We start from the raw sequence: 20721 nt of genomic DNA on the forward strand, positions 1-20721 counted from the left end.
GGTGTCTACAACCTACTACCTTGGCGGGAGACACTCTCCCATCGACATAGCTTCTGCCTTTCATTGAGGTGGATTAATTACGTCAATGGGAGAGCGCTCTCTTGTCAACTTATTGCATCTTCACCAGACCTGGTAAATCATTGCTGCTACATCGATTGCAGCAGTACTGATTTAGTGCGATAGGGAAGACAAGCCCAAAGAGGCACTTGAGGAACCAGAGGAGCATTCTGTGGAAGAAGTTGAATCACTTCCAGTCTTGCCTTCCTCCTCATCCTTTCTGGGCAAGGCAGTTTCCTCAGAGGCAACTTCACCTCATCCTGATGATTACAATTGTTAGAGAGTGTGGTTTCAGATTTGGGCATTCAGGTCAAGGATGACATTCATATCATCTCCTGATAGATGTGTCTTCACTAAAATGTCTATCTAGGGTGGCACTGCCAATCAATGAGATGATATTGGAGCCCACATAGACACTATGGCAGAGCCTATCTTCATTCTCTCCCACCTCAAATGGGCAGAGCACAAGAACTATGTGCCCTTTCCAGGGTTGGATTATCTTTACTCCCATCCACCTCCAGAACTGTTACAGCAGCTAATGAGAGAGACCTTTTGGGGAATCAGGCTGCCACCTCCTCAATAGGACCTGACAAAAAGGAGGTCCAGGGGTTATTGAAACACGCCTCCCCCCATTGCTGCTCCAACTCCAGGCCCTTTAAGACTTCCCAAGATATGTGGGAAGTGCCACACAATCATTTTGATGAGCCTCTTGAGGATTCCATGCAAGTTTCCAGGCCCTATCTCCCCAACAAATGGTTTGCAAACGTCCCACTTCTTCAATCCTTGGCCTGGATTACTTTGGACTAGTGGATCATGAACACTGTGGAAGTGGCATATATCTACCAATTTGTTTCTATCCCTCCCTGCCCATCTCTCTTCAGGGACACTCTCATCAGGAACTCCTTCACCAGGAGGTATACTTTCTCATTTGGTTGGGGACTATAGAGGAGGTTCCACACTGTCTCAGAGGAAAGGGGTTTTATTCCGGCAATTTCATGATCCTGAAAGTGGGGTGTATAAGTGTCTCAGACCAGTTTTAGACCTGCATCAACTTAACAGATTCTTAAAAAAGGTGAAGTTTTGCATGGTCACCTTCACTTCTCTTATCCACTCCCTGGAGACTGGTATGCCACGCTCAACTTAAAAGATTCCTACTTCCATGTGGCAATCCACCAAGCGCTGAGGAAGTACCTCAGATTTCTGGTAAATCAAAATAATTAGTGGTACTACCATTTGGCTTGTCAGGAGCTCCTAATGTTTTTACAAAAGTTATGGCAGTAGTAACTGCCTTCCTCAAAAGATCAGGAGTCCAAATTTACTTTTACTCGGATGACTGGCTTGTCAAGGGCTGATTCTGTGTAGCTCTGATCCAGTCAACTCAGGCCAGAGCTTTTCTTCCAGACTGGAGGTTTCAGGCAATTCAATCACTGTAGATCTCAAAGCTCTCCCGGTCACTACAGCACAAAACTGTTTGAGGCTCCTGGAATATATGGCCTCCCACATTTATGTGGTTCAATACACTAGACTGTTCATCAGAATTCTACAAGGCTGGCTGGCCTTAGTCTACCCACTGAGCCATCGCCATCTAGAGTCGGTGGTGAGGGTGCCTTCTCATATCATCACCTCCCTAGATTGGTGGACAGCTCTGGATAATGTATGTCTAGATGTTCCCTTTGGCCGCCCACAACTGATGCTCACATTAGTGACAGATGCATTTGCCCTTGTCTGGGAGCACCATCAGGATTCTCTATAGACTTAGGGTCTATGGTGTGTAAAGCAAAGTTCTATGGACATCAACATCCAAGAGCTGAAAGCTGTGGGATTGGTGTGGCAAGTGTTTCTGCCATAGATCAAAGGAAATAGCTTGTTCCCACAGTTCTCATAGTTCTCACAGACAACACAGCAGCTATGTTCCATCTCAACACGCAGGGAGGAGTCCACTCTTCTCCACTCTGTCGAAGCAACTCTGCTTGGGAACTCGGCATTGCCAGTTCAATAGATCTAGAAGCTTTTTACTTACTGGGAGTCCAAAATGGTCTGTCAGATCATCTGAATAGATCATTTATGAATCACCAAAAATGGTCTCTTAACCTGGATGTGGTCACATACATCTTCCTTCGATGGTGGTTTCTTCAAATAGACCTATTTGTGACAAGGACCAACAGAAAGTGTCAGCTGTTCTATTTCCTAGGAAGCCACAGCCTGGATTCCCTAACAGATGCATTCTTACTGCTTTGGTCAGGCAGGCTCCTCTATGCTTTCCCACCAATCCTGCTCATTCACAGGGTATTACTAAAGATAAGATGGGATCATGCCAGAGTTATACGCATGGTCTCAGTGTGGGCCTGTCGACGATGGTTCTTCACTTTCCTGTCACTGTCCTATCTCACTTCTACTGGACTTGGACCTAATCTCACAAGATCATGGTCACCTACTCCACCTGAGCCTGCAATCTCTTCATTATGGCTAGAAGTTAAAGAGTGGTCTTGCTCAAGAGATCCTCCTAAATAATAGAAAGCCTTCTACTAGGGCTACTTACCTCTCTATATGGAGATGTTTCTCCATTTGGTCTCGCTATTGAAGGGTATCTCTGTCCCATTCTTTGGTTCAATACATAATAGATTATTTATTGTACCTGAAACACCAAGGGTTGGCTGTTAGTTTGATCAAATTACATCTGGCGGCTATTTCAGCATTCCATCCTAAAGTGGATAATTGCTCTATTTTCTCTAACAACATGTCCATAAGGTTTTTGAAAGGCCTAGTCAAACTGTATCCTCAGGTGTAAGACCCCATTCCACTTTGGGATCTAAACTTAGTGTTGTCAAGAATTATGGATCCCCTGCTTGAGCCTTTGGCTACTTGCTCTTGGCTACATCTGTCAGTGAAGGTGGAATTTTTGGTTGCCATCACCTTGGCCAGAAGACTCTGAGAGCTGCATGTCTTAATGTCTGGGCCCCCATATGATCTTCTTTAAGGATGAGTTTTATTTGTGTCCTCATCCAAGGTTTGTCCCAAAGGTGCTGTCTGTCACCTTTCCATATCAACCAACTTGAGAGTTCTGAATACAGATATGGCAGCTATGGCCAATTTATTGTTGTCAGTGGCATCTGATACCAAGTGAAAGTAAGACTGTCAACTACCTTCCACTTACACCATGAACAAGAAGGCAGAGAGCTGAATATAGTTCTCAATGGTCAGGGAATAAAGCATGATTTATACCCACCCCATGTGGTGTCATGTTGGATAGAACTTTCACATATCGTGACCATCTTACAAAGTCAGCGATTAAGGTCAAACCACACAACAACCTGCTTGGAAAACTGGTCAGAATGACATGGGGTGCCAATGCTCAAATGTTACGCATTTCAGCATTGGCACAATGTTATTCGGTGGCAGAGTACTGCCCTCCAGTATGGACTTGCTCTTCTCACACAAAGATGATCAAAGTACAATTTAATTCCAACGTGTGTATTATTTCAGACACACTTCAATCTACTCCTCTACCATGGTTACCAGTTCTCTTCAATATTGCTCTGCCCAGTGTTCACAGAGAGGAAAGTGTAGCAAGGCTTTGCAAGAAATTGCATGATATTCTGGGGAGATCTCTGGATCACTTGGAAATTGTTGGTAAATTTTCATTTTTTCCAAATGGGAATGAAAGCAAATTCTGAAATACTGAAACTTCTTGCAAACAACCCCCCCCTCCCAAGTTTTGGCCAGCTGTACTTCCTATAGCCGTGGAATGCTAGCCTGGCCCTTGTGTGGTCCAGCAGATAGAGCACCAGATTAGGAATTGGGAAACTTGACTTTTTTCATTTCTGATCTCTGGCTTTGATTTGCTGTGTGACAATGAGCAAGTCACTTAACCTCTATATGCCTCAGTTTTCCATCTGTAAAATAGGGATAATAATGCTTACTCACCTTTGGAAAGCACTTAGCGGTCTAATGCAGAACAACACAATATAAGTGTGCTGATTTTTAGTCATTTAGGTTTTTTTCTCTTTAAATCTTGACATTAGCATAAGTAGTGTCTGTGGTCCAGAGTGTCTCTTCCTATTTCTGGTACACTTGTAAGTTGTGACTTTTTTTCTGGATACTGACTTTGGTCCAGTGATCCACTCCTTTGTGACCTCCAGGCTAGATGATTGCAATGCAGTCCCCAAAGAACACATCAGCAGGCTGATTCAAAAGCTTATGTTCTCAAGAGTAAGGACACCCATGCCCTGTCAACTTCATACTCTCCTTTTTCTCAGCCTGTGCTCATCAGGGATTTAATTCTACACTTCAAAACCTTCAATAACATTGGGCCAATTTATCTGTGGGAACATCTGTTGCTTTTTTCTCTTGTGGGGGCCACTGAAATCTGCAAGGCTGGACCTTCTGACTCCCTATATTTTAATCTTGACAAGGAAGCAGTTAAGGCTCACTTTGTTGATAGCCATTGACTTTGGAATGCTCTCCCCCTTCAGCAGTACTAAAATCCATCCTCCTTTTGTGTGAGGTAACAGACATTTTTGTCTGTGGCTTTTGTGTCAGTTTGAGGTGTTTCTGCAGATTTTGCTGTTACAGAAAGGAGGGTGGTAGAAGTTTGTTCAGATATTGGTATGTTGATTCAGGCTTTTTATCTGATAATGGGATCCAGTTCTTGATTTTTAGTTTAATTGTAGAGTTTTTGGATGCCTCTTGACTAAAGCATTTCTGTGTCACCTATTATTGTTGTTTGCCCTTATTGAGTATGACAGGGTGCTTGGTGCTGCATTACTACAAAGTGCAGACACTCGCAATGAAAGGTTTCAAAGTAGCAGCCGCATTAGTCTGTATTCGCAAAAAGAAAAGGAGTACTTGTGGCACCTTAGAGACTAACAAATTTATTTGAGCAAAAGCTTTCGTGAACTACAGCTCACTTCATTGGATGCATTCAGTGGAAAATACAGTGTGGAGATTTATATACACACACAGAAAACATAAAACAATGGGTATTACCTTACACACTGTAAGGAGAGTGATCACTTAAGATGAGCTATTACCAGCGGGTAGGGAGTGTGGGGGGAAGGAAGAAAACCTTTTGTGGTGATAATCAAGGTGGGCCATTTCCAGCAGTTGACAAGAACGTATGAGGAACAGTGGGGGGTGGGATGGGGGGAATAACATGGGGAAATAGTTTTACTTTGTGTAATGACCCATCCACTCCCAAGCCTAAGTTAATTGTATCCAGTTTGCAAATTAATTCCAATTCAGCAGTCTCTTGTTGGAGTCAGTTTTTGAAGTTTTTTTGTTGAAGAATAGCCACTCTCAGGTCTGTAATCGAGTGACCAGAGAGATTGAAGTGTTCTCCGACTGCTTTTTGAAGGTTATAATTCTTGACGTCTGATTTGTGTCCATTTATTCTTTTACGTAGAGACTGTCCAGTTTGACCAATGTACATGGTAGAGGGGCATTGCTGGCACATAATGGCATATACCACATTGGTAGAATCGCAGGTGAACGAGCCTCTGATAGTGTGGCTGATGTGATTAGGCCCTATGATGGTGTCCCCTGAATAGATATGTGGACAGAGTTGGCAACGGGCTTTGTTGCAAGGATAGGTTCCTGGGTTAGTGGTTCTGTTGTGTGGTGTGTGGTTGCTGGTGAGTATTTGCTTCAGATTGGGGGGCTGTCTGTAAGCAAGGACTAGCCTGTCTCCCAAGATCTGTGAGAGTGATGGGTCATCCTTCAGGATAGGTTGTAGATCCTTGATGATGCGTTGGAGAGGTTTTAGTTGGGGGCTGAAAGTGATGGCTAGTGGTGTTCTGTTATTTTCTTTGTTGGGCCTGTCCTGTAGTAGGTGACTTCTGGGTACTCTTCTGGCTCTGTCAATCTGTTTCTTCACTTCAGCAGGTGGGTATTGTAGTTGTAAGAATGCTTGATAGAGATCTTGTAGGTGTTTGTCTCTGTCTGAGGGATTGGAGCGAATGTGGTTGTACCGTAGAGCTTGGCTGTAGACAATACATCATGTGGTGTGGTCTGGATGAAAGCTGGAGGCATGTAGGTAGGAATAGCAGTCAGTAGGTTTCCGGTATAGGGTGGTGTTTATGTGACCATCGCTTATTAGCACCATAGTGTCCAGGAAGTGGATCTCTTGTGTGGACTGGTCCAGGCTGAGGTTGATGGTGGGACTGAAATTGTTGAAATCATGGTGGAATTCCTCAAGGGCTTCTTTCCATGGGTCCAGATGATGAAGATGTCATCAATGTAGCGCTACATCTTCATCATCCTTACAGTGTGTATAGTAATACCCATTGTTTCATGTTCTCTGTGTGTGTATATAAATCTCCCCACTGTATTTTCCACTGAATGCATCCGATGAAGTGAGCTATAGCTCATAAAAGCTTATGCTCAAATAAATTTGTTAGTCTCTAAGGTGCCACAAGTACTCCTTTTCTTTTCACAATGAAATCTGTTCTGAGCCAATTTATACCCATTAACCTCAAGTGTATAAATCTGTACAGGATATGGCTAGGTTCCTGCTCCAAGCTGTTTACAGTCTAATCTCCCCACTATGAAGAGTGATTCCAATACACAGCGGGGTTCCATGCAAATTTTATACAGTGTCCGAGGGGCTTCTGGAGGTCAATATACATACCACATCAATCCCTGCTCATGGCTTGTCCCTTCCTCATAACTCATGGAGCGTTGTCTTTAGACTCTGGTGTCAGGCTGACAGGCACCATGGAGGTGACTACCGCACACTCTCCTTCGGGACGGGAGGAGTTGACAGGAAGTTTATTGGATAAAAGTTCCTCTAATGGGTACCTCCAGGTAATGACTGAGGTGCACTGCTGGTTTAGTGGTGAGAAATTTGCATTGCTCCTGGTTGAGCAGTACTTAGTGTATAGATAAATAGAGGCTTTCAGCTTCCATCGGTGATAAATAAACGCAATAAAAGATAAATATACAAAGTCACACAGTGTGAGAGGGGATCAAAAATTGTCTTAGTCATTCAAAACAGAGGACACTTGTGAGAGAAAACATTTTGGGGTGGAAGGATCTGTCTAATAGCTTGGAACAGTTTGGTTCATAATTATATATATATATGGGACACTTAAAACTAGAGTGGTCAAAGCACTAAAATTTTACAACAACAATGCCCTTTTGGCAAGGAAATTGGCTTTTTTCCGCAACAGGTGTTTATCATCCCTACTTTCTGGTATTCTGTGCATGGAGGAAGGTGATAAAATGTTATGATACTTGAAAATTAGATGGATGCTCAGGGAACAGTCAACATAAAAGAGGAAAGAAACAATCTGTTCCATATTCTAACAGCAGAAGCAGATGAGTGACTTAAGCGCCTGCCTGTCCAAAATAAGGGCCTGATCCAAAGACCATTAAAGTCCCTGGGAGTCTTAACTACTGACTTCAGTGGACTGTGAAAAAAGGCCCATCTAACATAATCAGATCAAAGGATAAGTAAAGAATACATTGTACTCTAGTAGTCATATTATAGAAGTCATTGAGCCTGTCAAGGTTCCTTCCCCACTCTGAACTCTAGGGTACAGTTGTGGGGACCTGCATGAAAACCTCCTAAGCTTACTTTTACCAGCTTAGGTTAAAACTTCCCCAAGGTACAAACTATTTTACCTTTTGCCCTTGGACTTTCACTGCCACCACCAAATGTCTAACCGGGTTTATTACCGGGAAAAAGTAGTTTGGAAACGTCTTTCCCCCCCAAAATCCTCACCAAAACCTTGCACCCCCCTTCCTGGGGAAGGTTTGATAAAAATCCTCACCAATTTGCATAGGTGACCACAGACCCAAAGCCTTGGATCTTAAGAACAATGAAAAAAAGCATTCAATTTCTTACAAGAAGAATTTTAATAGAAGAAAAGGTAAAAAGAATCACCTCTGTAAAATGAGGATGGTAAATACAATCCAAACACTTACCTCTAACTATCACATGAGTTCCAGATGTCATACTTGATGCTGGGAATCAAACTTACAACACAGGCTAGCTGCGGAGGGCTATGAGTCACTATGCCTCCAGAGATTTGCACAATTGAAATTAATAGGCTAACATGTCAACTCTACATCTCATCGCTGTAGGTCAGCAAAGATTACTTCCTGTAATTCTTCTTACTGAGCATAACAGTTCATGTTATTACTAAAACATTAAAAGTTTCATTACAGTCACAACATTCAGGAAAAGGAGTGAAAGTTTTATGGACAGATTAAAGGTTGATTATGAACTATTAAACCCTTGACCAATATTTTAGATTACTGAAGTTACTATTATTATATCATATATATAACTTGGCGATTCTGAATGTATAGTACTATGCAGAAATGCATAGTCACACTCTGACTCCACCAAGGCTTTTAGGATCTGCAGGTCATACTATATAGCAATGGAAAAGTCATTTTTTATAAATTTGCAATATGTTTTAAATTCCTCTTATGACCTTGAAATCACAGTAATTTGGGCATTACTAATACCTGTTCCTCAGACTTTTAATATATATACTGTATTGTACTTGAGGTATGGCCTGTTAATTACACCATTACGTGAATTGTCACAGTTCAGGGCAACTGCACCTGGTATTTTCCCTCTGTGGCCCACCAAGAGCACCCACTCAAGGCTACTAGCTCTCCAGCCCTCACTTCTCTTGGATAGAGTGCTTTGCTTTCTCTCTGAAGTTTTTGAACAGTTGTAATTGACAGCAGTTGCAAGTTACCATGCAGATCTTTCTAAGTAAACATATTTATTCTTAAGGTGAAAGCATTACAGAGAAAATATATTAAAAGCAATAAAAGAACCTACATGCATACCTAAAAAAGCACTGGTAGGTATCAGTCCTTCCTTTAAAGCCCCCAGCTGGATTTTACCCATAGTTACAAGTTCATAACTGTCTCAGATTCAGAACCAGAACAACCATGAATAGTTCAATCTTTCCTTTATACAACTAGGGCCTTTGATTTTGGCCTCATGTGGAACAGCAGACAATAGCTCACTCCTTATCATGTAGCTTCAAAAGGCTGGGTTTTTGCATAACAGATGGGGGGAATTTGCATTTACCTCCCCCAAAATATTCCTCAGGAAAACCACTTCACACTTTTTGTTCCAAAAGTCCAATCTTGTCTGGCACAGTGTTCCATATAGTCTTCTGTACCCCCAGGTCTGATATCTGTCATGTCTCCATCCTCAAGAGGTTACCTACAGTCCTGGCCCACAATAATATATAAACCATTTAAACTAATGGACCCCAAAGAAACAAACTTAATTCAAACATATTGCAAGAAATTGCCAAATCTGTCACGATTTACTATAATAGTATTGTTTAGTATATTCCTTATCCAACACAGCAGTGGATTTTCCAGAAAGATGAGAATTAGGTTGTAAATTCCTCTGGGTAATCTTTTTTTATTTGTGTGGATGACCCCACAGGGGCTATAACTAATAATAACTGGTGTACATCCAGACTTGTGATGCACTAAGCAATCCCAATAGGCCAACAGCAAATGATTGGGGTCAAAGATTTGAAGCTACCAGTAAAAAGCTTAACACAGGAAAAAAATCCTATTTTAGAAGCACACATTTATAACAAACAATACAATGGCAAATGAAGTTGATATAAGTGACCAAATGATGATGACGTCTGAGGAAAAAATTGAAAATGTAATGAGAACAGGATAACCCAGTCGATAGATATGGTATATAATGGAAAGCAAGCTGATCCCTTCTATTTAATGCTGCACTGTTTTACAAGTTTATTTCTGAGGAATAAAAGTCAGCTTTTGCTGAGTCAACTCTTTGTTTTAATGTGCTGTGATATAAAGTTGGTGAACAATTAATTATGAATAATATAGCCCTTCTTTGGTGTGTGAATCATTTGCTAACCTATTCTTCATACCATACTTGTTGTCCACTGAGTAGTTTAATGATGATTAATTCCAGGCTGTGGGTTGTTTGCAGACTCTCTGCTCTGACTGTTTGCTGTTCACCATGTGTTATTTGGGTTGTGTGGCTGGTCACCTAAGTCACATAGGCTCCTTCCCAGGAACCTGTCTTTTCCTTCTCCTTATCTCATTTGATGGGCACATTTAGTCATACACCCAAGCCACACACCATTTCCCAAACCCTCTCTGTGCATATTTATTTCATTGTTGAAGTCTGAATGACCATGTTTGTCTATGCTATGTGATGACCAATTAATGCTTCACACTCCACACAGTTATAGTCTAGAGTTTTCCTAAGAAAATCTCTGAATATATTTAGTTAGGATTTTTAATCCTTTGTTTTTCTGTACAACAGCTTGCCATCTGTTATATAGCTGTAGTGACGGCAATTCAATGACCACTAATTATTACTCTGACAATACTATACTAACATTCTTATTGTTAAGAACTTTTCATACGCTTTTTCTTCAGGCAATTGATCCCTGTCCTACCATTTTCTGAAGCAGTGAATAATTCCCTTCTTTCAGCTGTACTGTGACCTTGGAAGTATTTATAAGCAGAGATCATGTCAGTCTATTAGTCTTTTCTAGTCAAATAAATAAATTTAGTTTCCTCATATAAATTTAGTTCCTTATATAAAACTGTATATTTTTGTTGCCATTCTTTGTATTTTGTCAAAGTGTGAATATATACATATACATCTATATCTCCATTGTAAACTCTGAGAGGCAATAGTGTATATTGTATTACAATCACACCAAAACAGTAGTGTTAAACCCAAGTGTTCAAAAATCATGAGCCAGGCCCAAAAAAAATCATGAGATTGGTTTTAAAATAATACATTTTGGGTTCCTTTTATTTGCCTGCTGGTTTTCAGTTATTAGGGATCACATTTTCCAATTTTTTTCTGCACTCATGAGGGCTAAAGTCTCACTTCAAAAAAGAAAAAAAAAGAAAGCTGAGCTTCTCATAGTCATATGATTCAAGGAGCTTGGGCTTTAAGAAAAGCACCAAATATTGTAAGACTCATGATGAAATCGAGAGAGCTGGGAATACTGTGCAGCAGTCTGTCTGAAGGCTCCAACAGAGGTTGAGCAATGCCTTTTAGAGTGGGGGGGCTCAGAGATTTGCCCTCCCCTCCCCCGACTGACCCTCCTCTTCCCCTCTCTGGCCCCTCCATTGCCATCCCCATCCCAGAAGCCTGACCCACCTGGCCAATGAGTCCCTATACTCACCCCCTCCAAATCTGAGGGAGTCACATTGTAACCCTGCATGCCAGATTGCAGTGTGGTTCAGAGTTGGCCTGGCCAAAAAGTGGTCAGGGTGTAGCCTTGCTGGCCCTGCCCTGGCTCCACAGCCTATGCCCCAGTGCTGTCTTAAGCCCTGAACCAGAAATTTACAACACAAGGACAGACTACTGTTATCAGTTGGACTTCACATGGACACAGCAGCCTGCCTACATTATAAAGTGTAGGATCAGGACCTTATGTTATGTGTTATTTCCCTAGGCATACTTTCCAAAAAGATTTGTTCACAATGATGTTATGTTATGAGCTCTCTACTCTCACCCAGGTGTTTCTTGGACTTAATGCTTTTTGGATATGCCCCCCAGTTTCTAACAAACCCCTGTCAGATATGGTCTAGGTCAGCAGTTCTCAACCTGCAGCCTGGGGATTGCTTACAGCCCAATCAGCACACAGCTGCAGTTCATGTGACATCCTCAGGGCCATACAGGTAGTATATATATTGTGTGGATGCGGCCCACAATGGTAAATAGGTTGAGAACAGATTAGACAAACACCTGTCAGGGATAGCCTAGGTATATTTAATCCTGCCTCAATGTGGGGGGGGGGGGGGGGGGAAGAGGGAATGGACTAGCTGTCCTCTTGAGGTCCCTTCCAGCCCTCCATTTCTGAGAGTCTATTATTTGTCTCCTTTCTGGGTGAGTGATTTAACATTTCTTAGTTCTCAGTTTCATCCCACTTCATACAGCCACAGTTCTAGGACACTGCTATTCAGTCTTGTGTGATTGCTACCCTACCAATTTGGGTTGTGTCAACAAATTTGACTGTTAAATGTACACCTTCTCCTACTAGCATAAGGTTAAAGATGGGTCCCAAATCCAATATAGCCCCCTGCAGTAGCTCACACTTCTGACCACCTGTACTTACTTCACTTTTATCATATTCCTTGCCAAAGAGCAATGTTTTCCCTCCCTCACTGAATCTCATTCCCACAACTCCCACCACTTTATATGTGATCATTGACACCCGCCTTGAACATTCACCCCTCCTCCCACTCCACACAGGATCTTGCCACCTTCTTCAAAGAGATCTACGAGATCTTCCACTATCTCCCTCCTTTATTTCCCTTCCCCTCTCCCCACTACCTTCTCATCTCCTAGCCTTTCCTACCTACTGTCTTCACTGACCACCATTCAGACCCTCTCCTTTATCTTTCACTGTCCTGTCTCCTTTACTTCACTATACAAACATCCACAGGTCTCCCCAGCCTGAAAAGCTCTCCCTCAACTCCCCTCTCACCCTGTTACCCTTCACCTCTAAACTCATTGAGCATGCTAGGCACAGCTATTGCTCTGTGTTCATCTTCTCCAGCTCTATACTAGACCCTATCCAATTTAGCTTCCATCCTCATCAGACCTCTGAAATTGCCCTTATCAAACTCTCTAGAGATCTCTTTCTGATCAAATCTCAGGCCTCTTAATGATCCTCATCCCTTTGACCTCTATGCTGCTTTTGATCACACCTTCGCACTCAGTTTGGGTGCTATTGCAATATAAATACGTGTTGTTACTACTAAGATTTCTCTGTTTCTTGTTCATCAACCAATTTCTAATACAGACTAGGGTGTTTTTCCTCTCAACGCTGCTACTATTTATTCACCTTCCTTATACACTTTCTATGTGGCACAATGTTCTATGAGTTACCCACCGAATAGATTGTGGAAATCCAAATATGGTACCTTATCAACTTAATGAATGAAATTTAGTGATCTGATGCGTCTAAAATGGCTATTAGATTTGTCTGAGGGTGTAAAATTTGAGCTTACTTCTTGGTCCCTTTGTGTTTGGTTGTTTTTTTTTTTTTTTTACTATATCAATATTCTTCAAATATTTACATTAGAGATTTTTCCCACAGTGTATCTCCACTTCCTGTTTGAAAACTAGTGACCTTAAATACCAAGATACTCCTTAAATAGATTCTAGAGAATGATGCAAACTTATGTTTTCATTTTATTGTCAAGGGAAGCATGTCCATGTGAAGATAGTCTATTCAGGAAGCATGAGTTGCTGGGGCAAGAATGTTCCAATTTACAAACATAAAACAGATATATTTTCTTTTTAAGTTCCTCTGATTTAGCTTTCATGTCAGAAGAAAGCTAATTCCTTATTTTCACAGCACTGGAAAACATGTAGTGAGTTGCATCATCTGACTTTAATACGTCAGACTCTAATCTCAGCTTCCTTCATCCATTTTTTGCTAGTTATCCAAGCTGAAATATGAAAATTCAACATGAATCAATTGCTTTTTTATTCCAGTTACAAGATCATTTTGAATGTTTCTACTTGACCTAGTTCTTTCCTTCTTTTTCACATAAAATGAATTACAATATGTTCATCACTAATGCCTAGTGCTTTCATTCACACATCTGACATCGCTACCAGATAAGTGGGAAATAGGAGCCTGACTCACAACTGAGATACACCAGTTTTACACAGATATCAGTCCATTGAAATGGATGAAACACCACCAGCATAAAACTGGAGTAATGTAGTGGTGAATCAGGATCACGTTTTCTAATTTTATTTGTTGAGCTTACACAGCAAGAGAAAAATCAACTCATTACAAAAAACAAAGAACCACATTTCCGTCGCTAGGCCTGTCTCATTTGCATAAATGGTGCCACTAGCACACCTGGAAATCAAACTTCCATCACACATTACATTCTCATCACTGTTCAGCCTCTCTGGGCCTGATTTTCCACTGCCCTGCACCCTTTGCAGGAGTTTACTTCTGTGCAAAGTGGACATAAAATGTTACCAAATCAGAACAGTGGAGTTTTACATCTACTTCACAGAGGTGCTAATGACGACACATTGTTCAAGGCAGTGAGCAATTAGCCCCACAGCGTCTATTCGCTCACCAGTCCCACTTGTATTACCTATTGGGCTTGTGTTTGGAGCAGAAATAGTTCAACAGGTCCCAACTTGGGTAGGGAAGGCAGGAGCCTAGAACATATATATTGGGGTGTTTCTTGATGTTGCAATTATTAAAAAAGGGATAGATAATAAGACAGAGAATATCTTATTGCCCTTATATAAATCCATGGTACACCCACATTTTGAATACTGCGTACGGATGTGGTCTCCTCATCTCAAAAAAGATATACTGGCATTAGAAAAAGTTCAGAGAAGGGCAACTAAAGTGATTAGGAGTTTGGAATGGGTCCAATATGAGGAGAGATTAAAGAGGCTAGGACTTTTCAGCTTGGAACAGAGGAGATTGAGGGGGGGATATGATAGAGGTCTATAAAATCATGAGTGGCATGGAGAAAGTAAACAAAAAGTTATTTACTTGTTCCCATAATACAAAAACTGGGAACTACCAAATTAAATTAATGAGCAGCAAGTTTAAAACAAATAAAAAAGTTTGTCTTCAGACAGTGCACAGTCAACCTGCGGAACTCCTTGCCTGAGAAGGTTGTGAAGGCTAGGACTACAACAGGGTTAAAAGAGAACTACATAAATTAATGGAGGTTAAGTCCATTAATGGCTATTAGCCAGGATGGGCAAGGAATGGTGTCCCTAGCCTCTGTTTGTCAGAAGGTGGAGATGGATGGCAAGAGAGAGATCACTAGATCATAACCTGTTAAGTTCACTCCCTCTGGGGCACCTGGTATTGGCCACTGTCAGTAGACAGGATATTGGGCTGGCTGGACCTTTGGTCTGACCCAGTATGGCCATTCTTATGTTCAGCTGTTAAATTATAGCTGTTTGCCTGAAGAAAGTTGGTATCTCCCCAGTATTAAAAGGATCCTGGAGAGATCTCTTTTAGTGGCTGCACAAAAAGAAAGTGCAGGATAGTGATCTTTTCCACTCCTTTGCTGCAGCATAGCAAGAATTTCAGATCTCATAATCACTCCACACGGGCCCTCCTCTTCCCCCCTGCTCTGTCCCTTGCACTCCCTTTACTTTTCATTGTGTTTCAGTTATCCCCTCCTAACTAAACCCCACTTCCAGCCCACAGACATCTCCAAATATAGTGACACTAAAGTTCCATTTACCACCATCACATTGTTCACTCTGCTTTTGTGTTATACTCCTATCTCCTACATCTGTCTTCCCTAGTAAGATTGCAAGCTCTTTGGAGCAGAGCCTAGCTACTGCTGTGTTTGTACACTACCTAATACAATGGGACCATGATCTTGATTGGTTCCCTAGGCACTACTGTTATAAACATGATTAATAAATGTTAAATACCTCCAAATGCATAACTGTTTGGAGAAGCAAGTTAAAAACAAAATTTATGCTACACCTCTGTGTGACCATACATACATAAGTCCATCAGCACCAAGACTTCACAAAAGACTGAGGATACTAGGTGTATTATTAGTGCTGAAGGAGTCTTGGAAGAAGATCTACAATAGGATTACTTCAAATAATGATTTTCCACTTGAGATCATATTGGGAAAGCTTCCATTTCTCCAGCAAACACTCACCCTTCATGCCTTAGCTTGCATACAGCTGCCAGAGTCCATTTAAACTGTCAGAATGAAAGTTAAAATATGACTGTGTGTTAGACTTGTAAGTAAAGAGAGTATACAACTGTATTTATTAGAGACTAATAATGTAGATTTGGAAGGGACCTCAAAAAGTCTGCAAGATTTTTGCATCATTTCCACATCCAAGTTTTCTAAATGGTACAGTCTCACTTTTAATTCCATAAGAAACTGCCCTGTTCACTTCCTTACCTCACAGGAGTGCTACGAGTTGTTCAGATACTTTGGTCATGGGGGACATACAAGTACTTATGGCAGACAGATGGTGTCCGCACAGCTAACACTGACTCAGTAGTTGGGCTATATAGTTTTGAAACTCACCAATCAGAGTGAGCCTGAGGTGCAATCATCATACCAACACACTGCAGATTGAACCAAGGACCTCCAGAGCTAAAAGCACAAGCTGCTGTAGCTTGAGCTAAACCTCATTGGCTGGGGACCGTAAAGGATTCATGTTCACTCTGGATTGGCACAAAGCAGACCTATAACACTCACCAGTGGGTTACCATGGTTTACTGCACTGCATTTTAATTTGTCCTGAGAGAATAACAGAGCAGAATCTGAAAAATAAAACAATCAGTTCTTGGTCTTTTAATATCACACTGTTGTTCACTTTGCAGACAGAACTACTACTGGCAATTCAAATGTATGATATATATATTGCTAAGAGTTTTGTTTTGTACACTTCAAAGCACCATTATTTAATGGTTTAGACTCAAAGCACAAAGACTCAATACACTGGTAGGCTATTCTTAAGCAGTAACTCTTTTAGTTCCATCAAGATCTGAATATAAACAATTTGAAGATATTTTTCTGTATGGAACAATCCAAGAAATGTTTCTCTGTGCAACATTCACTCAGGGGAAATCAAAAATATCTGTTTAAACAGAGCCTTTCCATTGCCTCTAGCCCTATGGAAGCTACTGTTCAGAGTAAGAGGGTGAGCAAACATGTTGCTAAGACAAATCACAGAGGAATACACTGTAAATTAAGGCAAGTGGTATTATGCATGGTTAGACATTACATGGAGTATGTTGGTAGCTATTTATCTTTCCTCAGAGAGATTTTCAGGGCCACTGGCCTGTCCCCACCATCCAATTAAGGACTAACATTGCACCCCAAACTATTCAGGCCCATCCCTCAGAGTACAGTTTTATTCTTCAAAAACAAAACTCACACAAACTTGTTGAAAGACTGTGTGTCATGGAACACATCACTCACTGCCAGATCTGTGCCTCCTGATTCTCTGGGGATTAGTTTGCACATTATCACTCTATTTGCCTGCAGATCCTCTCACAGACTCAGGAACTGCAATGTCTTTTTCATGGCTTGGCCCTCCAGCCATGTCACTGTCCATGTCCCCCACTTCCGGGGGAGTTTAGCTCCTCACTAGTCTTATTGGGATCTGGGAAGTGGGTGGGCGAAGCCTGTCCACCACTAAAGAATCCCCCCAGCCTAAAAGGGGGATCCATGGACCTATATACCCAAAAAATTCCAGGGAACAACTAATGAAATAACAGGGACAGGAGTGTGGTCAAAGGGTCAAATGAAGGGAACCAGATGGGGACACCGAGCAGAGAACCCCGGACAGTGCCCACTGCTCCTCAAAGGCGTCAAGGGATTCAGAGGACGCCACCCAGAGGAACTCTGCCCGGATGCGTGAACGGACTGAGGATCAGAAATAGGCCCCACAGTCACAGGAGACTCCATCGGCCAACCTCCTCACTCTGGTTTTATAGATGGCCATTTTAGCTAAGGCCAGGAGGAGGTTGACCAGGCGATCCCGTGACTTTGTGGGGCCACGGATAGGGAGTGCATAAATAAGAAGGTGAGGGGAGAAGTGCAACCAAAACTGTAATAAAATATTGGTGAGGAGCCGGAATAGGGGCTGCAGCCTGGTACACTCCAGGTATACATGTGCCAGGGTATCCCTCATGCTGCAAAAGGGGCAGGTGTCTGGGATGGAGGTGAACCGCACCAAGTACACGCCCATGCTCACGGCTCCTCACTAGTCCTAGGCAGGCTTCCCACTCACTGCCAATGACTGGTAGGGGAACCCAGGCCTGCCCTCTTCTCTGGGTTCCAGTCCAGCGACCCCCGCTCAGCAATCTGGGCCTTTTCTCTCTGGCATCACTGATTTCTCTTTAGGCTTCTTCCTACCACTAGTTCCCCTTTTCTTCCCTAGGTCTACCATTTCCCAAAGCCTCTTCCCAGGGAGTGACAGCAGCCCGCAGTCCTCACTCACTCCTCTTTCTCCTAGCAGTGTCTGTCTTTTCCCAGCACCGTAGGGTGACCTTGTGTCTGGTTTTCAACCGGAACTCCCAGTTGCAAAGGGATCCTGGTGGCTCCAATCAGCACCACTGACCAGGCCATTCATTATCCAGTTGGCGGCACCACACAGCAGAGTTGGCAGGCTCCCTGCTAGCCTCCACGCCGCGCTACTCCCAGGAAGCAGCTAGCAGATCACCCTTGCGGCTCCTATATATGGGGTAGCCAGGGAGCTCCAAACACTGCTCCAAGCGCCACCCCACATCTGCCATTGGCTGGGAACCACAGCCAATGGGAGCTGTGAGGCTGGCACCTGCAGAAGGGCAAGTGCACAGAGCCACCTGGCTGTGCCTCCAGTCCCCTCAGTCCCAGCCTGGAGCACCCTCCTGCACCCCATACCCAACATCCCTAGCCCCACCATAGAGCCCACACCCCCAGCCAGAGCCCTCAAACCCCTCCCCCCCCACACACACACACACACACACACCCCCCAACACTCCACCCCAGTCCTGATCCCCCTCCCATCCTCCAAACCCTTCGGTCCCAGCCTGGAGCACTCTCCTACACCTCAAATCCCTCACCCCTGGCCCCACATCAGAGCCCACACTCCCAGCCAGAACCTTCAGACACACCCCATACCCTAACTCCCTGTCCCAGCCCAGAGCCCCCTCCTGCACTCCAAACCCCTCAACCCCAACCTGGAGCCCTCTCATGCACCCCAAATCCCTTATCCCCACACCATAGCCCACACCCAGAGCCCTCACCCCCTCTCACATCCCAGCCCACTGCTGCAGCCTGGAGCCCCCTCCCACACTCTGAACTCCTCATTTCTGGCCTCACCTCAGAGCCCACACCCCCAGCTGGAGCCCTCATCCCCTCCTGCATGCCAGCCCCCTGAGCCAGCCTGGTGAAAATGAGTGAGGGAGGGTGGGTGGGTAAAGTGAGCAACAGAGGGAGGAGAGATGGAGTGAGAGGGGTGGGGCCTCAGGGAATGGACAGGGTCTTGGAGAGGCAAGACAACTGTGTTCAGTTTTGTGTGAGTAGAAAGTTGGCAACCCTACAGCACCCCCTTATACTTTCAGCTCCTGGGCTTTATTGGCCCAGCCTATTCCTGCCCAGCTAAGCCTCCTTAATCAGCTGCCTAATGGGTTAATTGACCTATCATTAAACCCTGCAGGGTGAGTGTGGGAGTAGTCACCCCATCACAGACTGTCCTCAAAAAACAGGACAAATCAACGTTTTTCAGTCAAAATGGAAGGATGAATCTAGCAGGATCCCACCAGGATCAGTCCTGGGTCCAGTACTGTCAAGGCTGATTCCCCTCTGGCACTTCAAGTGCAGAAGGTGAGGTCCCACAAGGATTCTAAAAATTAATATTGTCAACTCCAGGCTTGTATTAAACTCCCAAAGTTACAGTTTATCTCTGACCTTGGATAGGTAGATGCTCCCACCACCCAAATGAAAAAAAAAAAAAAAAAAAAAAAAAAACACACAACACACAAGCACACCACACTAAACAAAAAAAACCCTTTGAAACCAGAAAGGTGCACTTTGGAATGCCTTCCTGTTGTGTACCCTCCCAAGCCCTTTCACACCCACCCCCCCAGGGAAGAGTCGAGAAAGAAAAACAAAGAAAATCAGCTGTTGCCACCAGCTAATTAAACAACATATGCACAAACCTTTTAGGGCACCAAAAAAAAAAAAAAAAATCAATCCTGTTCTTAAAAAACAGGCAAATTTTATTAAAAAACAAAAAGAAAGAAAATACATCTGGAACTTAGACTTTTGCTAGATTTTAAAAGAGCAATTCCAAAAATTAAGCACCCAAAATAGCTTTCTTGGGGGTTCAGCTTAAAGGTTACAAACAAAAGCATCTGGGATTAGCACAGAGGAGTCCAAAAGCCCTAAGAAATAAACAGAAATAAACCTAATCACATCTTTCTAAACAATCCTGATCTACTTACACATTTAGGGGTTCCAAATAAGTAGTTCTAGGTATGATCTATGCTCATACCTGGCTTTCAGCGTCTCATAGCATAACTGCTCCCCTCTTTCCCAGAGAACAACAGACACAAAGGGGCAGTTGGTTCCCCATTTTAAACAGTTCTAGCCTTCCTATTGGCTCTTTTGGTCAGGTGCCCACTCCCTTTCCTTTACCTGGGGGGCTCTGTTAACCCTTTAAAGGTAAAACAAGCAGAGAACAGACACCAAGAGGGACTTTATAGCTAACTGGTTGGCTGGGTGTCCATAAAAGAGAGCTACCCCACCCCTTCATTTATCACAGGTACTATTCAATATTTTCATTAATGACTTGGATAATGGAGTGGAGAGTGTGCTTATAAAATTTACAGATGAAACCAAGCACTTTGGAGGACAAGATTAGCATTAAAAACAACCTTGACAAATTAGAGAATTGGTCTGAAATCAACAACATGAAATTCAATAAAGACAAATGCGAAGTAGTACACTTAGGAAGGAAAGAATCAAATGCTCACTGAAAAACAGGGAATAACTGGGTAGGTGGTAGTACTGCTGAAAGGCATCTGGAGGTTATAGTGGATCACAAATTGAACACGAGCCAGTAATGTGATACAATTGTGAAAAAGGCAAATCTCATTCTGCGGTGTATTAACAGGAGTGTTATGTGTAAGACACAGGAGGTAA

The 20721-nt window shown here is 42.8% G+C and overlaps 1 long non-coding RNA gene across 2 annotated transcripts; it reads right to left on the reverse strand.

The window, feature by feature from the left end:
- Window positions 1-407: 407 nt before the first annotated feature.
- LOC119843322 lies at window positions 408-20311 on the reverse strand. Of its 2 annotated transcripts, XR_005288907.2 has the most exons (5): window positions 20022-20311; window positions 16285-16349; window positions 15730-15773; window positions 2597-2692; window positions 408-2199 (listed from the first exon to the last, which is right to left on the reverse strand). It is a non-coding gene; the product is annotated as an uncharacterized LOC119843322 (long non-coding RNA). The 2 variants fall into 2 exon arrangements; XR_005288908.2 differs by lacking the exons at window positions 408-2199; window positions 2597-2692 and adding an exon at window positions 13226-13503.
- Window positions 20312-20721: the final 410 nt, after the last annotated feature.

Source organism: Dermochelys coriacea, chromosome 1, assembly GCF_009764565.3.
Source record: "Dermochelys coriacea isolate rDerCor1 chromosome 1, rDerCor1.pri.v4, whole genome shotgun sequence".
In the NCBI taxonomy this organism is placed as follows: domain Eukaryota; kingdom Metazoa; phylum Chordata; order Testudines; family Dermochelyidae; genus Dermochelys; species Dermochelys coriacea.